General features: G+C 44.6%; 1 non-coding gene across 1 annotated transcript; it reads left to right on the top strand.

Moving 5' to 3' along the window:
- The first annotated feature begins 11,984 nt into the window (after positions 1 to 11,984).
- On the top strand, positions 11,985 to 12,115 carry LOC115071945. Its single transcript, XR_003850999.1, has one exon. It is a non-coding gene; the product is annotated as a small nucleolar RNA SNORA40 (small nucleolar RNA).
- Positions 12,116 to 12,822: the final 707 nt, after the last annotated feature.

Raw genomic sequence — 12,822 nt, 5'->3', positions numbered from 1 at the left:
GCTCCTTAATAATTAGTAGATGTGAAAAACATTACCATTGAAATCTACCTCTTGACTTTATTTCCCTGCTCAGATGCCAAGGAGCTCAGAAAGTAACCAACTGTGACTAGTAATAATCAGATATATAGAGATTAGAAACTCATGTGCATCTCACTGTCAATTGTATTAAAAAAGAATTTTTCTATATGAAACTGTGTATTTTAATAACGAAATGGAGGTCTTTTTTAAAGTTTAAAAAACCTCATTTAATTTTATGTCTTATAGGGTTTATACAAAGTACAATATTGTGTAATTTTATTAATTCAACTGTGAACCTAAAAATTTGCAGCCAATTTTGAAAGAGATGCATCTTAGCTCTGGAAATTGTTATTGGATGTGTCAATGCTGTTGTGATGAAATACTTCTTCTAATTATATGGTTTTTAAATAAATAATTTTTAAAAATCATTGAATACTTAAGTGAGTGAGAGGAACTGATTAAGATACCTGAGCTATTTCTGGAGAGAAGTTTAAACCCTGCTTAATATATAGGAGTAGCTCTTCATGCTGCAGGGTGTGTTGCCCAGAGAGCCCAGCATGTCCACCTCTTGCCAGTCACCGCAGCTGAGGTGGGGCTCATGATCAGCCAAGCTCTTCCTTGGAGGCCTGTACTAGAGGAAGTGCCAGGGCTAAGCACAGGCCGCTCTAGAGAACACAGCTTCCACCTTGAGAGTGCAGCCCGCACTTCCTCAAAAGAGCCAACCTAATTGGCCCCTGGACCTAGAGACTGATGACGCAAGCAGCCTGGATGAGGGGATCTATCAGGAGCGACACACCAGCTTATGGGACACTGGGGGCAGGGGGAGAGATATATAAGGCCTGCCCTTTCCAGCAATAAACGAGTCTAGCACACCTCGCCTAGTGCCTGCTTCCACCCAACTCCCAGTGTCTGTGTTGACTCCGCTCCACTCACCCACACCTCGGCCAGAACCCTCACTCCCTGCAGTCCCTCATGGGCTGGACCCATGAGCAAACCTGCAACAGCTGGGGCCCGAACAAAGTTCCCGGCCCCCCAGCGTTGGCAACGCCCCCAACTTCGGTTCATTCGGTGAGTAGTCCCTGGGTTTTGTCTATCCCTTTGGCTGCTCGAGGGTGAGCGAGTGGCCCCCTCCTCTGTCCCCTCTACCCTGTTTGTCATATTTGTTGTTAAATCAGGAGGGCACACCCCCGCCACATGGTCCCAAAGCCCACATTGACACCTTTTACTCCTTGGCTTGTCCGGGTGAGTTCACATAAGGGCTGATCCACCCCGAACTCAGAGCCCAGGCTTTGGGTCATCCTGTTGCCTGTCTCAGAGACACGATGTGAGCATACGGCTGAAGGTGTCATGGCCTTCAGAAGTCCCTCACTAAGCACAAGACATTTGGATCTGACACACCTTTTCATGTCAGGGCAGTTTATGTCTGAGTGGCTCGCAGTCCTTGTTTGCTTCATTTGTTCCCTCTTGGTAGTCACCCTTGCCTTTTACTTTTGTGGCAAGTTTCCCTTCATGGGACCTTCCCAAGATGGGCAACTTAGCACCACAGTGCAAGGAACCACAAACGGCAGCACTCAAATCGCTCCATAGAACTCAGGGTCTGAACGTTAAACCAAAAGATACTGAAAATTTCTGGGATGAAGCCACTCACTTAGCCCCTTGGGTGTCTCCCGAAAATATGTGAGATCCTGACCTCTCGATGCGGGTTCTTTTCTTGGCCCGAAAAAGGGACATAGGATCGGGAGTCATTCCCCTTGCCTTATTTGTCCCGATCCTTTTAGCCATCATTGCCAGCCTTAAGTCCTCCTGCCTTGAAGAAGTCATTTCAGCACACAATAAGCATTGTCAGGATCAGGCCAGTGTAGACCTTGCCATTACTTCAATCCCTACTGACCTTGATATGGGAACCAGCCCTGAGGTCAATCCAGACGAGGAAGAGGCCCCCTTGCCTCTAACTCAGACCCCACTTTCAAAACCACAACAATTGGAGACACCACCACCCCAGTACCTTTGGAAGGAATTACGTTCTGCCTGCTCCGATGCACCTCCTGCTCGTTATACCCCTCTATGGCCCACCCACCCCTTGCTGCCCCTTGCCAGCCATTGTCTGCCTTTCTGGTTAATGTCAGCCCAAGTGCTGCGCAACAGCCATGGGTGCCCACCACTCTCACAGACCTTGCACTCATCCGCAAAGCTGCCAATGAATCAGGACCCGATTCCCAATACTTTGAGCAAGTTCTCCACCAATGGGCCATGCAGTTACAGACCCATTACGATTGGTATAACTTATTAAAGGCAGTTTTGGAGCCCTCAGTCTTCCTGAGCTGGCATTCGGCTTACAACGATTGGACTGAAAATCAGGCACATCTCAACCTTCAATATGGCCTTAATATTCCTCTGGATATGCTCACAGGACGTGGACAATATATTGCCTCCATTTCCCAGTTCACTATTGGCCTTCATGCTTACTACCAACAAGTTAGTGACTTGGCCTTCAAGGCCCTTAAATGTTGCTCCCCCCGTGACCCACAGGAATTTTTCCACAATTTGATTCAGCAACCAGGGGAGTCCTTCATGGACTTCCTCACCTGTGTAACCGGGGCAGTGGAACAGAGGGTGGAGTCTGGACCCACCCATGATATGCTTATCAAACAACTGACACAGGAGGGCCTAAATACCCCTACCCGCAATGCTATCGTGCCTGTCTGCAATGAAGCTATCCATAATTGGGTACACATCACTAGAGACCTAGACCCCAGGACAGGGCCCATCGAGGCCCTGACTGCCTCCTTAGAGGCACTCTTATTGCAAGGAAGGCCCACCCCCTCTGATTCAAAACATGGCTGTTGGAACTGTGGGAGGACAGAACACCTCCACAGGGACTGCCCAAACAATGGAGCTTGTCCCAAGACCTGCTGCCCCAAAAGCATAAAGGGATTTCATTGGGCAAAAGATTGTAGGTCACGGCCCCAATCAGACTCGGCTCCTTTAAACTCCACCTGGGGCACCCCTCAGTCCCACAAGTAAGAGGGGGAACAAGACAGATTTTATGGACCTTTCCGATTCTTAATCACTCCCCCTAATGACCTTATTTCTGGATGGGATCACTGTGAAGGGCCTAGTGGACATGGGAGCCAATGATACCATCATCACCAAGAGCGAGTCTCTTCAGTTCCCCCATTGGAAATATCGGTATGGCCTGCCCATTAAGGGAGTGAGGGGCAACCAGGACACAAAGCTGGTCGTCCACCCAGTACACTGGAAGGACGTAGATGGGAGTAAGGGCACATTCACTCCCATAGTGGCTGACATCCCCTGCAACTTGTGGGGTCAAGATGTCCTAGAAGACATGGGTGTGGGCCTTACCACAGACAATCAGGCCTTTTATGATGATGTCATAACCCATGATAAACTTGGCCTCTCTGCGAGAAATTGGAGCCCTGACCAGCACCCCAATTCTAAGGGCCACTGCCCTCCCTGGGACATCCCATAAGGAGTCTCCCACACCGATCGTGCTTACCTGGCTCTCAACAGATGCGATCTGGGTGAAGCAGTGGCCTATTATAGAACCTAAATTGTCTATCCTCAAAAATTTGGTGCAGGAACAGCTGGACCTTGGACATTTGGAACCATCCACTAGTAAATATAATACTCCAATATTCGTTATAAAAAAAGAAAAATGGCCAATTTAGATTGCTTCAGGACTTACTTGCCATTAATGACCAAATGGAAAAAATGGGCTCGACACAGGCCGGCTTGCCTCACCCTGGTGCTATTCCTCCTTCTTATTATATCATAACACTTGATATTAAAGATTGTTTCTTCTCAATCCCGCTGGCCCCCCAAGATAGTGATCACTTTGCCATTACAGTTGGGAACCAAACTTCCATAAGCCAGCCCTCAGATATCAATGGAAAGTCCTTCCCCAGGGAATGAAAAACAGTCCTACTATTTGTCCCCTTTTTGTCTCACGAGCCACTTCAACCATCCCTCATAGTGTACAATTTATTCACTATATGAATGACATTCTGTTGTCCCACCCTAACCCACAATTTCTCCACAAGGTAACCAGAGACTTACTCTCCTGCCTATCGTCCCTTGGCTTGTCTATCGCCTTAGATGAGCTACAAGAGGTGCCTCCTTATGCCTTTTTGGGGCACACCATTTCAGCCAGCATACACCCTATGGCCCCTACCTTTAATTCAAAGCTGGTCTATACACCAGCCGATTTTCAACAACTCTGTGGCACCATAAATTGGCTTAAACCATTCTTGCCCATTCCATTGGAGGAATTGAGGGTGCTGTTTTCTCTCTTGGAGGGCCCCACCTGCCCTTCAGCAAAGATTAACTTAACTCCCCCGGCCATTGCCTTGTTACAAAAGATCATTGGGTTACTCTCGTCAACAACCCTCGACAGATATAAGCCCTTACAATCCCTATAGGCTTTAGTGCTGTTGACTTCTTCTGGCTTCCTTGGTGCCCTTTGGCAGACTGGACCACTTATCTGGGTCCATCTCTCATACTCAGAGCTCCAGCAGGTTTCCTCCAAGTTTGATATGGCTTTTAATTTGGCAGTCAAACTGTGCACTCAAGCTCAAAAAACCTTCAATAGAGAACCTGATGCTATTGTGCTCCCCTTTCCCCTCCATAACCTACAGGCACTCTGGGCCGATTCCATAAGTTTTCAGACCATGATGTCAGGCTTCTCTGACACCATTGGCAATCACCTGCCCCAAGACAAAAGCATACAGGCCCTTCTCACATTGCAGCTTGAAGTTAAGCCTCACAGCACTCCTTCTTCTTCCCCAATTCCCCAAGAGATCATTGCCTTTTTGGACGCTAATAAGAAGAACTTTGGGGTCAAGATACATTATCCTGGAAAAAAGGATATCACCCACATGATCCCTAATCCTGGCTCTGTCCAGTTGGGAGAACTTCTTGCTATACTTAAAGCTTTAGCAGAGTGTCAGGACAAATCCCTAAATCTCTTTTCTAATAGCACCTACGGTGTTCATGTTACTAAGGTCATTGCCTTTTCTCATGTTAAAAACTCCTCCACCCCACTCCACCTCACTAAAGTCAAGCTACGGGAATGCCTAGAAAATAGAAGTCACCCATGGTACATCTCACATATCCACTCACATACCGCCCTTCCCGGAATCCTAACTTGGGGGAATGCCCCCACAGATGCCCTGATCATGACAGTCCACTCTAGCCTGTTAGAACAAGCAATAACTTTACATCAACAATTCCACCTGTCCCCTCAGAGTATTCATAAACTCCTCCCAGAAATCCCTGTATCCCAATGCAAGCACCTTTTCCACTCATGTGCTACCTGTGCCCCACTCATACTTCTCGGGCCCCTTAACAGGGGAGGAGTGAATCCCCGTGGTTTGATACCCAATGCCATTTGGCTGATGGATGTGACTCACTACCCTCCTTTTGGGAAATTGAGATTTGGGCAGATGGATGTGACTCAATACCCCCCTTTTGGGAAATTGAGATTCGTTCATGCTGTAGTTGACACATGCTCCTCCCTTACTTATGCTTTAGCTCTCTCAGGGAAAAGACTATAGATGCCATTAAAGCTATAAAGTCTGCCACGTTAATCATGGGCATACCCTGGGTGCTTAAGACTGATAATGGGCCTGCTTATTCCTCTCAAGAATTCAATAAATTTGTTTCCTCCTGGGTAATCAAACATACCTTTGGTATTCCCTATAACCTGCAAGGACAAGCCATTGTCAAAAGGACCAACAGAACACTTAAGTCCCTCCTGGCTAAAAGCCCCTCAGCTGAGGCCAAACACAACCATCACTTGGCTCTTACTGAGGCTTTGTTCCACCTTAATTTCCTCATGTTTGACGGATTATGATGGATGCCTACAGGCTTCCTCCCTGGCATCCTAGAGACACCTTGTCTCTACAAAACCTTACTCCTATGTCTACCCTGACCCCAGGTATAAAGACACTGTCAGGGGGGCCTGGGAGCTCTGCAGGCTGGTGGCTTGCCTGGATTTGCATCCTCTCTTCTTTGTATTAGGTGGAGCCACCATTAATGGTACATAGGGGTGATAACTCAGAGATGGGTTCCTTGGGTGTTGCAGACCCAACTTGGACACCTAATGAAGTCTTTAACATCTCTTTTTTGTTCTCCTCACCCATTTGTGTTTGTACTCCATTTGCTGTGCTTCTTGCTAATGTCACAAGTGACCTGGAGGATACACTTAACTGCTCCCTCACTAACTGCACTCTCTCGGCATGCTGGATTTTCCTTGCCTCTCTGGTTCTCTTTGTGCGTGAACCTGCAGCAATCTGGGTTCCTGTTCCTAATGCCACTCATTTCCATGCTGTCACCCTCGTGGAACAGACGGCTCTCCAACCCTTCCCCCAGGTCAAGAGAGATTTTGGTATTACCACGGCAATTGTCACTGCCATTATCCTTACCTTAGGAGCTGCCACCACTGCTGCTGTTGCTATCACTCAATCTTCCACTACTGTGGAAACAGTCAATGAGGTCGTATCCAAAACCTCTGCGGCCTTACACACTCAATCTTATTAATTAACACCTCTTCCAGGCCATTTCTGTCATCCAACAACAGGTAGACCTCCTACAGATGACGTTAATGGCCTGTGACCCATGGTTCAAAGCCCACACCTTACAAAGTAGGTAACCTCACTAGGGCCAGCATGGAACCCTCACAATACATCCATGGCCACTGGAGCCAAAAGTTTCTCAACTACTCTACCTTGCTCACTGACCAGATCATCTAAATTATACATGGGCTCAGACATTAGATATAAACTCTGGGTTCCTCGACAAACTTTGGTTGAACTTAAAAGCTTTGTTTGACCCATCATGGATCGTTACTTATTTACTCTTGGGTATCATAGTCTTAATTCTTTTCTTGCTCATAAAATGCCTTGTTCTACGCTTCTGTAGACAAAACCAAGTAAATTACTCAGTGTATCAGGTTCTCAAGACGCTCAAGGATCCAGACTTAGACCCCACCCCCAATGAGGTCCGGCAGGCCTGGCTTGCTGACATCCGAGAAGCGGCTGTGTAACTTCTTCCCCTCTTCCTCCCTCACATGGTCATGCCAGAGGTCACACCCTTCGAGGGCCGGTAGTCAATGATGGGTAAGATCCTGATGATATGGATGACCTAAGACAGGCACATTCCATCAAGCTGGATGCCCTCTGAGGTGGGGTCAACTACGTCGAGGCAAAGAACCTTGGCTCCCACTGACCTTCCTATAATAAAAAGGGATGGATATGTAGGAGAGGATGTGCCAGGTCTAAGCACAGGCCGCTCTAGAGAACACAGCTTCCGCCTTGAGACCGCAGCCCTCGCTTCTGCAGAAGAGCCAACCTAATCGGCCCGCAGGCCTAGAGACTGATGACACAAGCAGCCTGGATGAGGGGATCTATCAGGGAGTCACCCACCAGCTTATGGGATACTGGGGGCAGGGGGAGAGATGTATAAGGCCTGCCCTTTCCAGAAATAAATGAGTCTGCAGCACCTTGCCTAGTGCCTGTTTCCACCCAACTCCTGGTGTGTGTGTTGACTCCATGTGGCTCAACCACACCTCGGCCAGAACCCTGTTCCCTGCAGTCCCTCATGGGCTGGACCCACGTAGAAACCTGCCACAGAGGCCCATGACAGTAATTTCAGAGCAATCTCACAATATCAGAGTGAAATGATTTTCATTATGCAAAACCCGTGTTTCTTCAAATGAAAACCAAAAAATACAGTATTTCATTTCTCTCAAACCCTTGTGCCCCCACACATTATGAGGATTTTCTTAGGAAGGAAGAATGGATGGAGAGAAGGAAGAAGAGAGAGGGATGGAGGGAAGGAGGAAAGTAGGTAAGGAGAGAAGGAGGGAGAGATAGAAAAAAACAAAAGACGAAAGAAAGAAAGAAAGAAAGAAAGAAAGAAAGAAAGAAAGAAAGAAAGAAAAGAAAGAGAAAGAAAAAGAAAGGAAGGAAGATTATAAAAATGTAAAAGAGAACCTTATTATTGGCAAGCCTGCATTTTTTCCTTTTGCTACTTTGGCAAACATACAGATCTTCACTCAAAGAAACTACTAATATTTCACTGTCAGCCAGAGGGAATTGTGAAAATGCTTGTAACAGTCACACTGTCCCATCAAACCTGATAAACAAAACCTGTTCCTAAAATAATCCTGAATTGTTCCTTCCCTCTTCCCACCTCTGATTAAGAAGGCCTGTGATCTGTCTATTCCCTTCCTCCCACCTTTGATTACAGAACATAAAATGCTGTTTTGGGGGGCTGGAAAGATGGTTCAGTGGTTAAGAGCACTGACTGTTCTTGCAGAGAACCCGGGTTCAATATGCAGCACCCCCATTGCAGCTAACAACCATCTGTAATTCCAGTTCCAGGAGACCTGACACCCTCTTCTGGCCTCTGCTGGCATCAGGCAAGTACATGGTACACCTACATCCACACAGGCAAAGCACATTTACATAAAAAAAAAATAAGTAAAATTTAAAAAACAAAAACATTCCCACTCCCATAATGGGAGTGACTAGAGCAACCTGCAGTAAAATGCTCAGAAAATGGCTCTGGAGCTTCACCGGGTCATACATGAAGATGCTACTAGTTCTAGTAAAAGTCAATTCTCCACTGCAGGATTATGTTTTACAAAATAAAACTCAAAAAAGGAAAAAGAAAGAAAGAAAAAGAAAAAGAAAAAGAAAACTGATTCAATTGCTATGTAAATGGATGTGGGATGGCACTGGCAATATGGTTAAGCATTTAGACCCTGGAGTCAGACTCTTGAATCTGAACTCTGGACAACTGTGACCATGTGAGTCTCTAAATCTCTTTCTTCACCTATATATTGTGGAGAATCATAGTACTTGCTCTTTGAGAATTGGGGATATTCTAAATGAGATAAAGTATATAGTATGCTTAACAGAATGAGCAGCACATGAGAAAGCTCTCTTATGCTAGATATTGTCATAAAAGTACATAAAAGCTTAGCTTTTGCCCTCAGGGTTTTATCAGAGAGAACATCTTTCTTACTTATTCTAAGCATTAGAGACTTTTAAAAGGCAGTTGTGGGAGTTGGAGAAATGGCTCAGGAGTTAAGAACACTTGCTGTTCTTTCAGGGGACTTGAGTTTAGTTCCCAGCACCCAACACTGGACAGCTCACAATCACCTGCAACTCTAGCTCTAGGGGATCCAACTGACACCCTCTTCTGACCTCCACAGAGACATGCACACATGTCACACACACACAAACACACACACACACACACACACACACACACACACACACACACAATTTTTTAAATTAAAATAAATCTTTTTTAGGGCAATTGGCATGCCCCACGCAGAGTTAACATCGAAGACTTCTACCACCTTCTCTGTCTGCATCCTGGGACAGTGACCCCTGCCCATCTCCTGCTGGAGATTCAGTGAATTTCTGCTTCTCAGCTGGCTCTGGGACACCTCAGTCCTTCTTCCCCATGGTGATGAGATTAAGGAAGACCTTGAGGAACCTTCTTCTAAATCAAGGCTTAGCATACCACAGTCCTAAGGACAAATCTGACTTAGGCTTCCTATAAATTAAGCTTATTGGAACAAAGACAGTCTATTCCACTAAACACTCATGGCTATTTTTATGCTACAATGCAGCATTTAGAGTTCAAAGACTTTATGGCCCATCAAACCAAAAATATATATTGTTAAAATATTTTTTTTGTATATCACAGAGCAGATTTTTTTTTACTTTTTTTAGAAGAAGCATTTCATTACGGCTTTAACATACTCAATAACAATTTCCAGAGGAAAGATACATCTCTTTTTTTATTCCTTTCTGACCCACTTGTTCTTTTTCATTGAAGATCTGCGTAATATTCACCATTAATAACTACATCACATATTCAACATTAGGCTGTATTAAAATTTCCTCCACTAAAAAACATTAGTCCATTAGTGTTTTAAATATACTGTTTATTATTTTTATGTGTATGTATGTATTGCCTGCATGTAGGTAAGTGCACCCATATCATGCAATGCCCGTGGAGGACAGAAGAGGCTGTCAGATCCCCTGGAACTGGAGTTATGGACTGTTGTTAGCTGCCATGTGGGTGCTGGGTTTGAACCTGGGTCTTCTGCAAGGACAGCCAGTGTTCTTAACTGCTGAGCCATCTCTCCAGTCCCCAAACCAAAAATACTTATGATTTTGGTACTTTCTAGAAAACACACGCCAGTTCTTACTCTAGATGAAGGTGATACTGATGGTGAATGTTTGGGGTATAGCTAAGTTGGTAGAATGCTTGCCTTGCATGCACATAGCCCAGGGTTCAATCTCATGTACTGTGAACTGAAGACAAAATGATGATGAAGATGTACCAGTCAGTCATTTATTGGACACAATAACTCTTCAGTGAAGTCATCTTTGTAAGGCAAAATAAAAAAGAGGCCCAAAGATGTTAAGCAACCTGAGCAAAGAGACAGAGCTAACAGTCACAAAATCTGTGCTTAAGTCAATCATTTAGCACCTTCATAATGAGTGTCTACCTCTGGTACCCAGGATACCATCCATTAAGAACATAATGATCAGGGCTAGAGAGATGGCTCAGCATTTAAGAGCATTGGCTGCTCTTGCAGAGGACCCAAGTTTGAGTCTCAGCACCCACATGGTAGCTAACAACTGTCTGTAACTGCAGTTACAGGAGATCTGATGCCCTCTTCTGACCTCCACAGGCATTGCATGACATAAATGCACTTACATACATGCAGGCAATACATTCATACACATAAAATAAAAATAAATATTTTTTGAAAAGAACATAATGGTCTACCTTAAGCTAGGTAATGTTAGTATAGATAGGAGTAACTCTCAGTGCTGCCCATGGTCATTGAAAGTTCATCACAAATATACTTCCTGGTTTATCTACATCTTAATATTTCCACCATCACAATTTCTACTCTTACATAACCTGATAAAAGCAGTGAGTAAGGTATGTCTTTCCCCCCTTTAGGAAGTGTCCTCACTCTTCATTGGGATCCTCAATTCATTGTTGGATTCCAATTTCTCCCTCCATTTTAGCAGCTGTCCATTATCCATCCCCTAGAGCTGTGGAACAAAATAAATGATACTAGTTAAATCTAAATTTCAGATAAACAATGAATATATTTTAGTACGAGTATGTCCCACACAATATTTGAGGTATATATAGGTTGTACTGTATTTTTATTTGCTAATTCTGAATACTTTGCCTCCAGTCCGGTATTTATGTGGCTTGGTGCATTTTCCACTCTAGACTGACAGGACATTTACTAGGAAGGCCTCATGGGTTAGGAAAAAGGGGCCCCAGGTTTATCATCAGAAGGTATGCATGGCAGACCAGCTAGGCAATGTGCTACATTTTGTAATTTACATCTCATGTCCCTGAAATAGAGGTGACAGGTTCCCCCTCTTGGGGATTTGTGCTCACTTGATGAAATGTATATGAACAGTCCTGGATTTAGTGCACTGTAGTAGGGGTTTTTTCCTCTAAGTAAAATTTGCTTATTCATTTTTTAATATTTCCAATAGTTTAGACTCCAAAAAACGTGTTACATAACACCCTGTCTACACAACACTATCAGATTTTTGTCCCCCAACCACTTCATTCCCCACAGTTTGACTGAGTAAATTGTTATACAAAATCCTCTCTGAGTAATGTAAATTACTATACAAAGTCTCATAACTTTTAATTCCATAAAGGAAAATTCAAATTCAACAGATCAGGCTGTTGAAATGAAAATGAAAGTTTATTTGTGTGTATCCCTCTGCAGCAGTGTAACGCCTGAACAAAAGCAGCTTCTTATCTTTCATTAAAACTAAGGGTTCAGCTCAATCTGTTCTGGGAACTTGTTCCTTCAGATTTCCCTTGGAACGATCCTGAACAAAGACCTTGCTCTCTCTTTATTAAAACAATCCAACCACAGCACTTTGTATATGTGTGTTTGTTCAACTAGTGGACAAATGCATGAAAGACAGGTACAAAAATAAATCCTCTTTAGTAACCCAGGATTCATTGTTCAGTATGAGTTTTGATACATTCAAGAAGGAATATGACAAGACCTCAAAGTGATGGTGTTGAGAGAAAAGATGGGTTGGAATGAGGCCCATCCCACACAGCCAGCCTCTGGGATATATCTTCTGCCAACAGACTGAATGTGTGCAATGGACCATGTGAGAAACCTTATCAACACAAGATGAATATTTACCTGACTGTTGGCACTTCTATATTAATCTCAAAATTCTGAACCCAGGACTTGGCAAATAAGCAAGAAATAATTGAGAGCCAAGATGGTGGCATAGCCAGAGCCATGGCAATAATGGTGACACTCGGCACAAGGATTTAAAACATGACTCCAGGGCCTCTTCACTTAACAATCTTGGTGCTTCTTTATTGACTTCAAAATTCTGAACTCAGGACTTGGTATGTAAAAGAGAAAATCACTGGGGAGCCGAGATGTCAGAGCCAAGCTGACCTAGCCATGCATGTACGCCAGCAGGGCAGAGCTGGCCTGGCCTTACACACACAGCAGCAGAGTCGGGGCAGACCTGAGCTGGCCTGCCCACTCATGTGTCCCAGTGACACCCATTGTCAGCTGACCATCATCATCACCCAGCGACTGTCAAGACCTGGTTGTAGGAATCCTCAACATTAGGAATCTGAGAAGCCTACAGATTTGAGAAAATAAACTAGAGGACGTTGGTGTAAAACTGTCATGTGAAGCTGTGAAACCTCCCAACTGCCACTCAGAGAATCCTGGAC

Source organism: Nannospalax galili, unplaced genomic scaffold, assembly GCF_000622305.1.
Source record: "Nannospalax galili isolate Female #2095 unplaced genomic scaffold, S.galili_v1.0 scaffold640, whole genome shotgun sequence".
Classification (NCBI taxonomy): Eukaryota; Metazoa; Chordata; class Mammalia; order Rodentia; family Spalacidae; genus Nannospalax; species Nannospalax galili.
The sequence above is the reverse complement of the archived record's forward strand: the minus strand, read 5'-3'. Positions and strand labels throughout refer to the sequence as shown.